The following is a 14,651-nucleotide window of genomic DNA, read 5'->3' on the forward strand; positions in this document are numbered from 1 at the left end:
CATCAGTGGGGCAGCCATCTCTTGTTATACTTGCCCAGTATAGGAGGATGGGGTAGGAATGGAGGGAACACACAGTGGCCAGTTCATCTACCTGCCCCCCTTGCGGTGGGCTTTCCATCCTAGAAAGACACCTGAGAAGTTTCTGTTAACTTGTGCTATGTGTGTGAGGAGAGGTGATAAACTGCTGTGACCCCCACATTGAATTTTCAGGTTCAGCCCCACGATGAAAATATGAAGGAAGAAAAACATTATTTGGAGGACAGAACTTCATAAATTCTATCCCATCATCTTTCTTCTGTTTCCTGACTCTGCTCTCTCACCAAAAATAAGACCAATTCTCTCTGTCTTTTTTTTTTTCTTGTTTTGTTTTATTTTGTTTTGAGACTGAATCTTGCTCTGTCACCCAGGCTGGAGTGCAGTGGTATGATCTCAGCTCACTGCAACCTCCGCCTCTCAGGTTCAAGCAATTCTCCTGCCTCAGCCTCCTGAGTAGCTGGGACTATAGCGAGTGCCACCATGCCTGGCTTATTTTTTGTATTTTTAGTAGAGATGAGGTTTCACCATGTTAACCAGGATGGTCTCAATCTCCTGACCTTGTGATCTGCCCACCTCAGCCTTCCAAAGTATTGGGATTACAGGCATGAGCCACCGTGCCCGGCCCAATCCTCTCTTTCTAAGCAAGTTTCCATTTTGTGTTAGTTACTGAGACTTTCAATGTCCCTATATCTCCTGTGCTGTTTCATGGGTGAATGACCTATGTGGTTACACAGGATCCTGCACTTACAAAGGCCCCACACACAGTTTAATAATCTGCTGTTCCCATCTTGAAATTCTAGATGCTTTCTGAATAGGGGGCCTAGAATTTTAATTTGTGGATGCATCACAATTATGTAGCCATTGCTGCCTGTGGCATTTCTAAGTTTGACTTCAGCAGCTTGTATCGAATCATGAAGTTATCCAAGACTAACTAGAGTTATATTTCTGGAGAATTCACTCCAGTTTCCTCCACATAGTTAAGCAGTGACTATATCTTCAGCTTTCACAGAGTTCTAACAAATTACTATTGGGGGAAGAGGGATGGTTCAGAAGAGCATCTCTTGCTATCTAAAAGAGGCAGCACCTATAAACCACCTACCTCAGATATTGAGAGGAATTAGAGGATGCTGAAATAGCCACCATCACTACCACCACCCATTTCCCACCTCCAGCCTTTTTGTTTTATCTTGGTAAATCTGAGTCTGGGAATCACAAACCTTGGTAGATGAAGCTTCATGGTTTATTGTAACTCAAAATAGTCTATAGATACATGCAAAACCATGCACATGCTTCTAGACACATCTAGAAAAACGTTTTCCTAGAAACAGGGCATATGGTTTTTACAGATTATCAAAGACGTTCAGAAAAAGAAAAGATTATAAAGGTAACTGCAATCCATGGTGTGTGTGTGTGTGTGTGTGTGTGTGACAGAATTCAGCTTTTCCTAGATAGATGCACACACACACAGAGCACAACACATAAAAGATTTTCCCACCAGAGACTATATTGTCTTACCATGAAGATATGATCTAATTACTGATGAGATATAATTGAGATTAGAATATTCTGCATATGTTTTGCTTCTAATGTCAAATTTAAAAAGGATCAACAAACACAAATCCTGCTCAGAATGATCCACTTCTTGTCAATCCTCTTTCTAGGTTTCCTTTCTTTACAGCTTTCTAATTGCAAAAATCCAAATAATAATTATTTTCATAATTTTCCCAATTGTGTGTGACAATGACTGAGGCAATTTATTGCAAGGGTTTTCATTTATGCTAATTATAATATGTTAGAGTTGTCTATTAGCAAACATTTCTTTAAAGTAAGGAAATGCCATTCATTTTCAGTGTTACTGAATCCACTGCTTTTCCTTCCAAATTTCCCTACCTTCCCAACCACTGCCCTGTTCCACCTCAGCAGGGCAAAGTCCTGACCACTCCAATTAATAGCTTTCAACAAAGAGAAGAAATAAAATTCATGGCTTATTTTTTTCTAGCTCCCATGATAATTATCAGAGTCGAAGGTTAGAATTGTACAGTGATGGGCATTCTGATGCATTCTCTAGCATTAGAGTCAAAGATTAGTAAAAGTTTGTAAAAGAAGAAAATGAAGCAATAAATCAATACACACTAGTAACAATAGCTGACATTTATAGTGTATTATTTTCCTGATATTTTATAAATATTTTCAAACAACCTATACCTAAAGAGTTATCATCATCCAATTTACATATGAAGAAACTGAGGCACAGAGAAATAAAATTATTTGACCGCAATCAAATAACTAGTCAGTAGGGGATTCAGTACTTGACCAGGCAGTTTGATTCTAGAAGTCAATGCTTGCATCCTATCTGCTTCCAGAATCAGAGCTTCTTGTTATAATGAGAATGCCGGAGCTACCACACATCTCATGTCTTTGTCAATTTGGGTTGCTGTAACAAAATACTATAGACCAGTGACTTAAACAACAAACACGGATTTCTCACAGTTCTGGAGGCTTGGGTGACCAGCATCAATGTGCTGGCAGAGCCAGTGTCTGGCAAGGGCCTGCTCCCTGGCTAGTGCACAGCTGCCTTCTGCATCATCACCTGGCAGAGAAGGAGAGCAAGCAGACTCTCTCCTGTCTCTTCTAATAAGAGCATCAGTTCTATTTATGAGAACTTCACCGTCGTGCCCTGATCACCTTTCAAAGGGCCCGTATCCTAATACCATCACATCTGGGGTTTGTAGTTCAATCTAGTTAATAGAATTCCAACTAATAGCAAACAAATTAGATCACATGATTAGTCTATGCAGATTTATTAAAGGTGAACATGAAACATCCTATAGGATTTTCGAAATGATGAAAACATACTACAGAGCCCTCTGACGCATGCAAAGAGTGCGGGAAATGCCAAGTTGGGGGAGCACAGACAGGGGTGTATCCTACACCCCTGAGCTTCTAACTCATGTCTAACTTATAGTTGGAATTGAATAAACATTTGCTGAATTGAACTGAATTATCATGATTATTATTATTATTTGAAATGGAGTCTCACTCTGTGGCCCAGGCTGGAGTGCAGTGGTGCATTCTCCTCTCACTGCAACCTCCACCTCCTGGGTTTAAGCAATTCTCCTGCCTCAGCCTCCTGAGTAGCCAGGATTACAGGTGCCCACCACCACACCTGGTTACTTTTTGTATTTTTAGTGAGAGGTCTCGAACTCCTGACGTCAAGTGATCCACCCACCTCTGCCTCCCAAAATGTTGGGATTACAGGCGTGAGCCACCGCACCCAGCTGAACTGAATTAAATGTAACTGCACTAGTCACATGTCTGAAGCTAAGTTTCTCCACCTGTAAAATGAAAAGGTGAATCTAGATCAATGGCTTTTAGCCCTGGCTGTACATAAGCATCACCCAGAGAGCTTACAAGAAGCATTCATGTTCCAGCTCCACCACAAGATTTTGGTCTAAGGTAGGTTACACACTGTGCTACTCTTTTAAAGACTTCCAGTGATTCTAACATGAGGCTAGAGTTGAAAAACACAGACTAGTGATTCTCAAAACTGTGTTGTCTGGACAAGCAACCTCAATCTATCAATAACTTAAGGTCACACTGAAAATAGTTCCCTTTTATCTTGCCTAGAGGTGCAGACAGATGAGAAATACTTCCCATAGAACAATTGCTCAATTAGCTAGCATATTTAATTTCTTACAAACCCTTAGACATGTGTGTTACAGTTAGTTCCAGTACTATTATCTGGTGGAGACCCCAGACCTAACTTCCCAAACCCCTTGCCACCCACTGTAACCAAATTTCTTGGGAGGCAGAGTTGATCAGTATGCTTGAACTGAGATAGTTACATCCCAGCTATTCTCTTTTCCCCTTCTTGACCTACTGGAGGTACTTCTAGCATCATTCATTTTCTTCCAGCAACTGTCATTTTTGAAGTCTCTTATTCGAGGAAAATTTAGAAAAGGGAGCTTCGACTAGAAGTAAATGGAGAAAAGTTTAATTACCCTCTCCTCTGATTAGATACTCAAATTTGGAAATTTATGAATGTTTCCAGCTCCAAAATGCTTTTTAAAGTCATTTACACAATCCTACTACGAATGCTATATGAGTAGTGGATCAAAGGCCTAGTCGTTACTCTTGTGACTTTCATCCCATCCCGAGATTAGCTTCCTTAGCATGCTCTGAGAGCCAATGGACACTTTCCTCTAAACCTAATGCAGCACTAGTAATGTTTTTCTCTGTAGATTTGGAATGTTAAAATAAAGATTATGCAACCACTTTTTTTAGAAGCAATTTATTTGGAGGGCAGAGTGCTCTGTCTTAGGTTAAGCAGTTTCATTTTCAGCTATTTTGCTAGCAAGAAGAGATAATGCTTTCTAAGAACATAAGTGTGTGTATCTTCCATACCACTGTGCCTCTCTGATTTTGACTCAGATGAGATCCTCAGTCTCATTTCTGAAACAGTCCTGAGGGAATTTTTTTAAATGTTTCTGAGAACAAACAAATCTCTGATGTGATATTCATATTTATTACATTTTTGCACTTTGTAAAAAAAGGAGATAGACAATTACCACAGTGAAGAAAAAAAGTATTTTAAACCCACAAATGCACACATGGATAAACATGAATCTGCCTGTGCGTATTATGAGTAGAATCAGAGAAAGCTTAGCAATAGTCCAGGTTCTGTCACTTACTAATTGCCTAATTGTGGATAGGTTATTTTACCTCTCATCATTTCTGTTTTTCTTCTTATAAAAAATGATAGCATAATAATAACTGCACAAGCTGTTGTCAGTATTAAATACATCACTCAGAGTCCTTATTTGAGCAATATAGTGAGACCCTGTCTCTATAATTCTATCCAGGTGTGGTGGTGCACACCTGTAGTCCCAGCTATTTGGGAGGCTGAGGTGAGAGGATCGCTTGAGCCTGGAAGGCAGAGGCTACAGTGAACTATGATCTTGCCACTGCACTCCAGCCTGGGCAACAGAGTGAAATCTTATCTCAGGGAAAAAAAAAAAAAGTCCTTATTGCTGTGCCTGAATAGATAATTTCTTTTTTAAAAAAAATTCAATAGTTTTGGGGGTACAGGTAGTTTTTGATTACATAGGTATTTAGCAATGATTTCTGATATTTTATTGTACCTGTCACGTGAGCAGTGGTGTACACTATACCCAATATGTAGCCTTTTCTTCCTCACCCACCCCCCAGCCTTTCCCCTCCGAGGTCCCAAAGCCCATTATTTCACTCTTATGTTTGTGCATCCTCATAGCTTAGCTCCCACTTATGAGTGAGAACATACAACATTGGGTTTTTCCATTCCTGAGTTACTTCACTCCGCCTCCATCTAAGTTGCTGCAAAAGACATTATTTCATTCATTTTTATGGCTGAGTAGTATTCCATAATGTATATATCTGAATAGGTAACTTCTTAATCAAGTTTGTTAAGAGGCTGGGAGTGGTGGTGGCAATTCTTGTACATGTGAGTTTTATATATATATATAAATATATATATATAAATACACATATATATGTATATATATAAATGTATAAATACACATATATATATACACAATTTCAACTTTTAGATTCAGGGTGTACATGTACATATGTATATATGTAAAATGCATGTTCCTTTATGAAATTTGTTAAAAGAGTTCTTTTATAATAGTTGTTTCTGTTCCTAAAAAAACACAGTACAAAAAAACTCACATGTACAAGAAAACCTTTATATATACATAAAACATGTGTATATATAAAGGTTTTTTACATGGGTATACTGAATGATGCTGAGGTCTGGAATACAAATTACCCTGTCACCCAGATAGTGAGCATAGTACCCAACAGTTATTTTTTCAACCCTGGCTCTCCTCCCACCCTCCGCCCTATAATTAGTCCCCAGTGCTTATTGTTGCCAGTAGATGTGAGTTTCTATGCACCATGATGGTACTACATACCCCTACAAATCAAAGACATCCTTTGATTAATTCTTCTAATGGTAGCGATGAGCTTGACTACTCATTCACATTTACCTACTGATGTGCTGTATATTCAGTAACTGGCTCTTGGGGGTGGAGGATGGAGAAGCCCTGATTTGTAGCATTTCCATGGTGTAAATACTCCCACCATGGTAAATTTCAAGCCACCAACACAAGGTGACATCACTGAACAACGATGGGAAGCACCGCTCATGACTGGCTCTTGGGCTCTGGCTCCAGCATACTGCTACTCCATTTATCAGACAGCTCTGGATACCAGCAGTACAGGATTGCTCAATGTGACTACAGATTGTTCTCTCTCAGGAGAAACTAAATATTTCACAGGGATTAAATTAGTCCATGCTTATATTACACATGAAGTAGCTGAATAAAGTACCTGATAAATATGACTAAGTCTCATCTTGGAGTCTTGGTCAAGAGAAGAACTGTATAATATTAGAGCATGGAAGTGCCAGAGATATCATCAAGCCTCCAATACAATCTCTAATTCCGAAAAGGAAAGGTGAGCACCAAGAATTATGACATTAGGTGACTCACTCACATTCCTACTGCTGTTTACTAATAATAGTTGGATTAAAAACCTTATCTGTTTGCCTCCTGGTTTTTTTTTCTACTACTCCTGCCAGCAAAGCTTGTACAGTCTCAGGTCACTCCGTGACAGAACTCAATAATGGGGAAGAGCCTGTATTTATTTGCTGCAATTCATCATGGAAAACAATGCATTTTTAATCAATCAATAAAAAATACTCAACACTACTATGCATTAGAAAAATCCAAATCAAGACCACAGTGAGTTACTATCTCACACCAGTCAGAATAGCTACTAGTAAGTTGAAAAATAACAGATGCTGGTGAGGTTGCCAGGGGCACAGGGGAGAAAGGGGACACTGCTGGTGGGAGTGCAAATTAGTTCAGCCATTGTCGAAAGTGGTATGGCAGTTCCTCAAAGAACTTAAATCAGGATTACCATTTGACCCAGCAATCCCATTACTGGGTATATATCCAAAGGAATATAAATCATTTTACCATAAAGGCACAAGCATGCTTATGTTCATCACAGCACTATTCACAATAACAAAGACATAGAAGCAATATAATGCCCATCAACAGTAGACTGAATTTTTTAAATGTGGCACGTATACACCATGGAATGCTATGCAGGTATAAAAAAGAATGAGATCATGTGTTTTGCAGTCACATAGATTGAGCTGGAGGACATTATCCCAAGCAAACTAACACAGGAACAGAAAATCATAAATTCCATGTTATCACTTATAAGTGAGAGCTAAACCATGAGAATACATGGACACAAAGAAGGGAACAACAGACACTGGGATCTACTTGAGGGTGGAGGATGGGAGGAGGGAGAGGATCAGAGAGATACTTACTGGATACTATGCTTAGTACCTGGGTGATGAAATAATCTGTACATGAGACCCCATGACACAAGTGTAGCATATAACAAACCTGTACATCCTTGAACCTTAAATAAAAGTTAAAAGAAAAATAAATGAAAATAATAGAAAATATAAACGAAAAGCCAAACAATAATAATAAAGCATGGGTTTGGTTTTTTTTGGTTTTGTTTTACAAATAAGAAGTATTTTCTCAAACAACTACAAAGGGATTTAGCTATAAGACTGGCTTTCGGGAGCACTTTACATGAGGTAGAATTAATGAGATGCTCTGGGCATTATCAGAAAGGAGTCCTCTTTAAAAATAAGCACACATGGAAGGGCCTTACAGGAGAGATCAAACTATGATAAGACTTGGATGTCTTACTATTTTCCTTTTAAAATTAATTTGTTTAAAGTTTTTAAATATATGAGCACCTTTATGTGCCAGACATCACTTTTCTAGGTGCTGCAGATGCAGATGAACTAGGCAGATGAAGCTCTTGCCTTTGGAGCTTATTTTCTGGGTGGGGACTGGGTGTAAAGATTAAGAAAAACACAAAATAATTAATAATGTATCTTATAGTTGCAGCAACTGTATATGCAAAGAAAAGGGAATCAAAATAAGGAGAAAGAACAATGACAGGTGGTGGAAGAGGATGCCATTTAAATACGGAGATCAGAGAAAAGACCTTTCTGAGGAGACGACCTTTTGACAGAGACCTGAAAGAAATAAAGATCTGGAGGAAATCTGTCCCAGTGAGAGAAAAAAAGTTAAGTGCTAAGGCCCCAAACTTGCTTCTTTTGTTTAAGGAATGGCAGATGGGCTGAGGAAAGATTAGTAAGAAATGAGGATCCTGTAGGGCTAGCATCATCATGGAAATTTGTTTTGGAATTTATTCTAATTATGATGGGAAGCCTTAAATCAGGGAAGTGACTTCCTGGCTCTGGCTGCTACATTAATAACCAGCTTTTAAAGAGCTAAGGGCAGAAGCAGGGAGGCGATTTGGCTCTAGCAGTGGTCCAGTTGAGAGACAATGATCTCTTAGACTACCATTGCTGTGGAGATGCTGAAACATGATTGAATTCAGGACAGATTTTGGAAATATTGCTATTAAGATTTTCTGGCAGACTGGACATGAGCTATTAGGGAAAAGGATGAATCAATGAGGACTCCTAGTTCTTAGGCCTGAGCCCCTTAATTTCTGGAGCTCAGGCCCCATCATTTCATTTATGATGCTGCCAGTAATAGAATGGGTAAAACTGAGGGAAATGCAGGTGGAAGAAGACAGGAATAAAGAGTACTTCTTCAGACATTCTAAGTTTGAGATGACTAGGGTAAAAATCTAATGATAAATACAGATGGTTAACTGAAGGAAGAAGTTTAGTCTAGAAATATAAATGTTAGTGTCATCGACATTTAATTGACAATTAAAGTCAAAAGGTTAGTAAAACAACCCAATATAGAATTTAGAAAAGAAGTCCAACGACTGAGTCCAAAGGTATTCCACTGTTTAGAGGTCCGGAAAAGAGGACGATGCCACCAACAGTCTGACAGTTTCCAGGGTGGGAGAAGAACAACAGGACATGATGTTACCCAGAAACCAAGTGAAGAAAGCACTTCCAGGAGAAGGTAATAAGTAATGATGTGCCTGTTGGAATTTGAGTAAGGAGACAAGTTGGAATTAACAAGTGGGTTTTAATAGAGGTCAATGGTAATACTGCCAAGAACAGTTTTAGGGTAGGAGTAGGGAAGGAAGGCTGACTGAAGAGAATTAAGGGGAGAGCAGGAGATTAAGAAATGAAGACAGCAAGAACTGACCACTCTATTTAAGAGAACAAAATTTTTTGAGATGGAAGCTATTTCAGTATGTTTGTATTCTCATGTAAGTAATCTAGTGAAGGGGGCAAGAGTTTATGTTGAGGAAAATATAACTATAGATGTAATTCCCTTGTGCAGATGAGAGAACATGGGTACTAAAAGTGTACCAAAAGGGACTTAGATAATTGCAATAACAGTTTGTCCATTATGGCAGGAGGAAGACAGAGCACATGGGCAAAAATGTGGGTAGACTGGAAAGTGCAGTGAGAAGATATGTTGACGCTCTCTACTAATAACTTCTGTTTTCAAAACCGAAATAAGATCCTAGATGACCAGCTAAGAGTGAGGTTGATTCAAAAAGTGTGGAGATTTCATAAGGAAAACATAAATGTGACTAGGGTAGTAACTGGATGATGTAGAGTGGAAGCAAGATCATCAAAGGACAATCTTGGGTAGAGGGGAGGGTATGGGAGTGCACTGTTTATGTGAATAGTGATGTTACCAAGAATTATGACAGAATTTGGGGGAGAAAAAAGACAAACCAGGTATATAAACATTTAATAAGTTAGGGAGAGTGTCTAGGAAGGGAATTGTTGATTCCAACATGGAGGGGTAGTAGACGGTACAGTCTGAGGCAGGTATGTCAGAGAGCCTGTGTAAGCCAAAAGTCAGGGAAGTAAAACTATTTACCTAAAATAAAATAATAAAATGGCACATAGTAAACACACCCAAGCACATACACACATAAATGCCCAAGTGCACGTACACATAGAAGTGTACAACATACATATATATATACACAACTAGAAATCTACACACCACACCTCACTCCTCCTATCCTCAGTATAAGAATACATTTACAATCTCTAGCAACTCCATTGACCTTAAAAGAGTTTAACCACCAAGAATTTGACATCATACATATATGAAGAAAGTTGAAGACGAAGATCAAAGTGAATTTTCCTTCATTCCTTTCTTACTCATTTAGATTTTACTTTCTTCTTTCTTTCTCTCTTTTTTTTTTTTTTGTCATGTATAAAATAGAGCCACACTCTACACATCGTGAATCCTGAAAAATCAGGAAACTTATCCTTAATCAAGTGCTGTTACTTCTTCTGAGTTCAATTCCAAGTAAGTAGGGAATTTGGGAGCACCAGGTAGAGGGATGCCTTGTCCCCAGGATCAGCCTGCTCAATTCCCAGCTGGCCCTCACTTCTCTGCAGAGTGCAGAGGCATGACAACAAGGAAGAATACAGTACTGAATCCACAGCATTGCGGTTGTCCGCTGCAGGTCATGACTGTTTAGTAGATTGTGAAATCAACTAATTAGGTCTTGACCAGCACTTTTTTTTTTTAATAAAATGCAATGAAAATTTATTTTTTTAAAAAATGGAATAAAAAATTATGAGTGCATTAAATGTAATAAGGGTAAAATTTCAGGGAAGACATAGCTTACATTAAAATTATATATAAATGTATGTGTGCATATGTTGTGAAAATATACATGAGTACTGAATAATGATATAAAATATATTTCTTAATATGGATCATAGTCAACAATGTTTGAAACTGACTGCCCTAGTGAATCCTATCAACTCTGATAGATACAGAATTCCAACTTCTTAATATAAAAAAAATGGATTCCAGAAACTGTATCTCCTCCCCTATCCTCTTTCCACATTTCCGTGTATATGCCTATCTGCCTACTGAATATCCCACCAACTCCTAAATTCAAGTTGCTCTTTGACTACCACCTTTATTTCCACCCAGAGAGTCTCCTCAACATGACTATGTCTCTGACATAATTCATCCATTCACTCATGCAAACCTTCAGAGTTAGTCAGGCAGCTGCCAGGATGTTTAGACTCTCCTTCTCAGCTGCATCTGTTCTGATTTTGTCCTATCCATGTAAATGCCAACACCTTAATTTACCCCCAGTACTGCTGCACTATCCTAGTACCAGGTGTACCGGCCTATAATCTAAATTGTATAGCCCATATACCACAGCCAAGTACATTCTCTAAAACACCATGCTAATAAAAGGTGCCCCAATCAAAAATATTCAGTAGTTCCCCCAAATTTATCAAATAAAACCCAAATATATCTTTTCTTTTCTTCAACTATTATTTTAAGTTCTGGGATACATGTGTAAGACGTGCAGGTTTGTTACATAGGTAAATGTGTGCCATGGTGATTTCCTGCACAGATCAACCCATCACCTTGGTGTTAAGCCCAGCATCCATTATAAACATACCCTTATGGGCTGTTGAACTGTTTGTGCTTGGAGCTCAAACATCTTGTGTTACATACCTTAGTAACACTCTTTCAACCTAACAGGGTAATTATATAAAGCAGGCACACAATAAATGTTTAAAGAATGACTAATAGATACAAAACACTGTTATTAAATCATCAGTATATAAAATAAAAATAGAAAGCTCTCCTTACTAATTAATACTTCTATTAATCAGAATTTCTTCACCTGATCCAAAACCCTCAAATTTTTAAGAAGGCTAGAAAGAGATTAGATCAGTTGACATTATATTCCAAGCTATCTAGATAAATACCACTCAGTCAATGCAATATATAAAGGAGCATGGCATTAAAACTGAATGAATGAATTCATTTGTATAAAGAAATGCAATTATTTATGTCCATGACATTAGCACTATATAGATTTTCATTACGTTATTTAAATTATGGTTAGGTCTAACAAAGGGTACAAAATAAAGGTTTTTATATAAATAAATGTTAGACTGTTTGAAGCAGATGTCTCAAGTCTCTCTATGTATGTTTCTCATATGTATGTCCAAACTATGCAGAAATGATTGACAGGATGGCCAAAAATTACTTCTACTCTCATAAAAAGCACATATTAAACAATAATGGGAAAATAATCTCAGTGCACCAACTATACATGAAAACTAGGCTGAAATCAAAACTGACAGCTCAGTCCCAAAATGCACATTCAATCTAATAGGAAAGAGTGTCAGCAGAAAATAATTACCCATTACTCTCACCCTGTTTTCAACAAAATTAACATGAAAGTGTTTCAAGTCGTTGGAGAAAATTTCAACACACAGGTTAATCTTATCTTTAACTAGAAAAAAAAGCGGTGCACAAATTTTTAACATGCAAATTTGATTGTATATACTGAGTTTGGGGAAGGTTTGCCATCTTGGAGAAAACATCTTTCTTTTGGAACAATGGTACCAGGTGCTAACAAATGTGTTTCTATTTTTGGTTGTAATTTAATTCTACTCACAAAGGAATGTGTAAGACAGAAATAAAGGTAAGAGAAAATTACATCTAAGTTTTGTTTAATTTTAGCATTAAGTATATGGGTACATATGAATATTTGTATAAAAAGAATTCTAACTTGACAAATATATTAGGAAGCATCATATTTGGATAGTATTTTAGAGTTTATAAAGCATTTTATAGGTGCTGCCATACTCTCCTTACAAAACTTTTAGGGCTAATACACTGGTGTGATGCTATAATATTATCATGTCATTTAAAAATGATGTTGTAGGAGAATAGTTATGTACACAATCATATGGTTGTTAATACTAGAGTAGAAATGACCTTCAGAATGGCAGAGAACTTTCTAGTTAATTCTTTCTTGCATTTTCCTGCTACCTGTTCGACATTAACTCCTTAAACTAAAATGGCTCAGTAACACAAGGCAATTGCAGAAAAGTTTTGTCCTTGCTGTCACTGTTGTACCACAATAACTAATTTCTGTAGAGAACACTCTGTGATTTCTCCCCAAACTACCTATTTAAGTAACTGTGCCTCAAGGAGACAACATAGTACCATAGCCAAATATTATGGATAGATCTGGGCTGCCTGGGTTGAAAGTCAAAAGTTGGCTCTGCCATTTACTGTGTTCTCAGGCAAGTTTCTTAACCTTTCTCTATAGATGCATAAAGTGGGGATAAGAATATCTCCTATAAAACAAAAATTTTAGGCCAGGCACAGTGGCTCACATCTGTAATCCCAACACTTTGGAAGGCCAAAGTGGGCGAATCACTCGAGGTCAGGAGTTTGAGACCAGCCTGGCCAACATGACAAAACCCCGTCTGTACTAAAAACACAAAAATTAGCCAAGCATGGTGGTACATGCCTGTAGTCCCAGCTACTTGGGAGGCTAAGTCAGGTGAATTGCATGAACCACAGAGGCAGAGGTTGCAGCGAGCCAAGACTGCCCCACTGTACTCTAACCTGGATGAAAGAACAAGACTCCTTCTCAAAAATAAAAAATAAAAACAACACAAATTTTATGAGTACTTCTGGTTCTGAACAGGATGGAGTAGACACATTTCTCCCTTTTCTGCTGCCTGCCAGATAAGCTAAAACCCTTGTCTACAAAATCATAATTCATAAAAGATCAATAAATAGTACTTTATAAAAATTAAAAGTTAAAAAGTTAAACTTCACACAAAGATTTTCTGTGCAAAGAACTCTGTGAAGGGAATTAAAAGACAAGCTACAGATTGGGAAAAACATTTACTAGCCACATTTCTGAGGACTCATATCTAAGTATATAAAGAACTTTCAAACTCAACAGTAAAATACCAAACAATTAGTTCATTCTCACATTGCTATAAATAACTACCTGAGACTGGGTAATTTATGAAGAAAAGAGGTTTCACTGACTCACAGTTCCACAGGCTGTACAGAAAGCATGACTGGGAGGCCTCAGGAAACTTACAAGCATGATGAAAAGGTGAAGAAGAAACAAACACCTTCTTCACATGGCAGAGAGGGAGAGAGAGAGCAAAGGGGGAAGTGCTACGTACTTTCAAACAACCAGATCGCATGAGAACTCACTATCATGAGAATATCAAGGGGGAAATCTGCCCCCATGATCCAATCACCTTTCACCAGATCCTTTCCCCAACAGTGGAGATTACAATTCAACATGAGATTTGAGTGGGGACACAGAGAATTGCTACAGGAATCCATATGTGATAACATAGCATAGAAATACACATACACATTGTACCATGTCGGTTTACTGATATTACTGTTCTATATTTATGTAAGATACACTCTTTGGGAGAAACTGGGTAAAGGATCACTCTGTACTAGCTTTGAGGACACGTGTGCTTGTTGCTGTTGGGTTGTCACAGTTTCTGGGCTCTCTTAGAAGACAAAGCTAGTAAATAATATGATTGATTTTTATTTTCCTCTTTTTTTCTTATCCATATTTTCTAAATGTCCTGCAATAAGTGTCATCTCTGTTTCTTCTTGCTGCTGTAGCAAATTACTACAAATTACCACCTTCTTGACATCAGGAAGGTGGTGAAGCAGGCATCGGAGGGCCCCCTCAAAGGCATCCTGGACTACACTGAGCACCAGGTGGTCTCCTCCAACTTCAACAATGACACCCACTCT

This window comes from Aotus nancymaae, unplaced genomic scaffold, assembly GCF_030222135.1.
Source record: "Aotus nancymaae isolate 86718 unplaced genomic scaffold, 86718_ANA_hifiasm-v0.15.2.pri h1tg000057l, whole genome shotgun sequence".
Lineage (NCBI taxonomy): Eukaryota > Metazoa > Chordata > Mammalia > Primates > Aotidae > Aotus > Aotus nancymaae.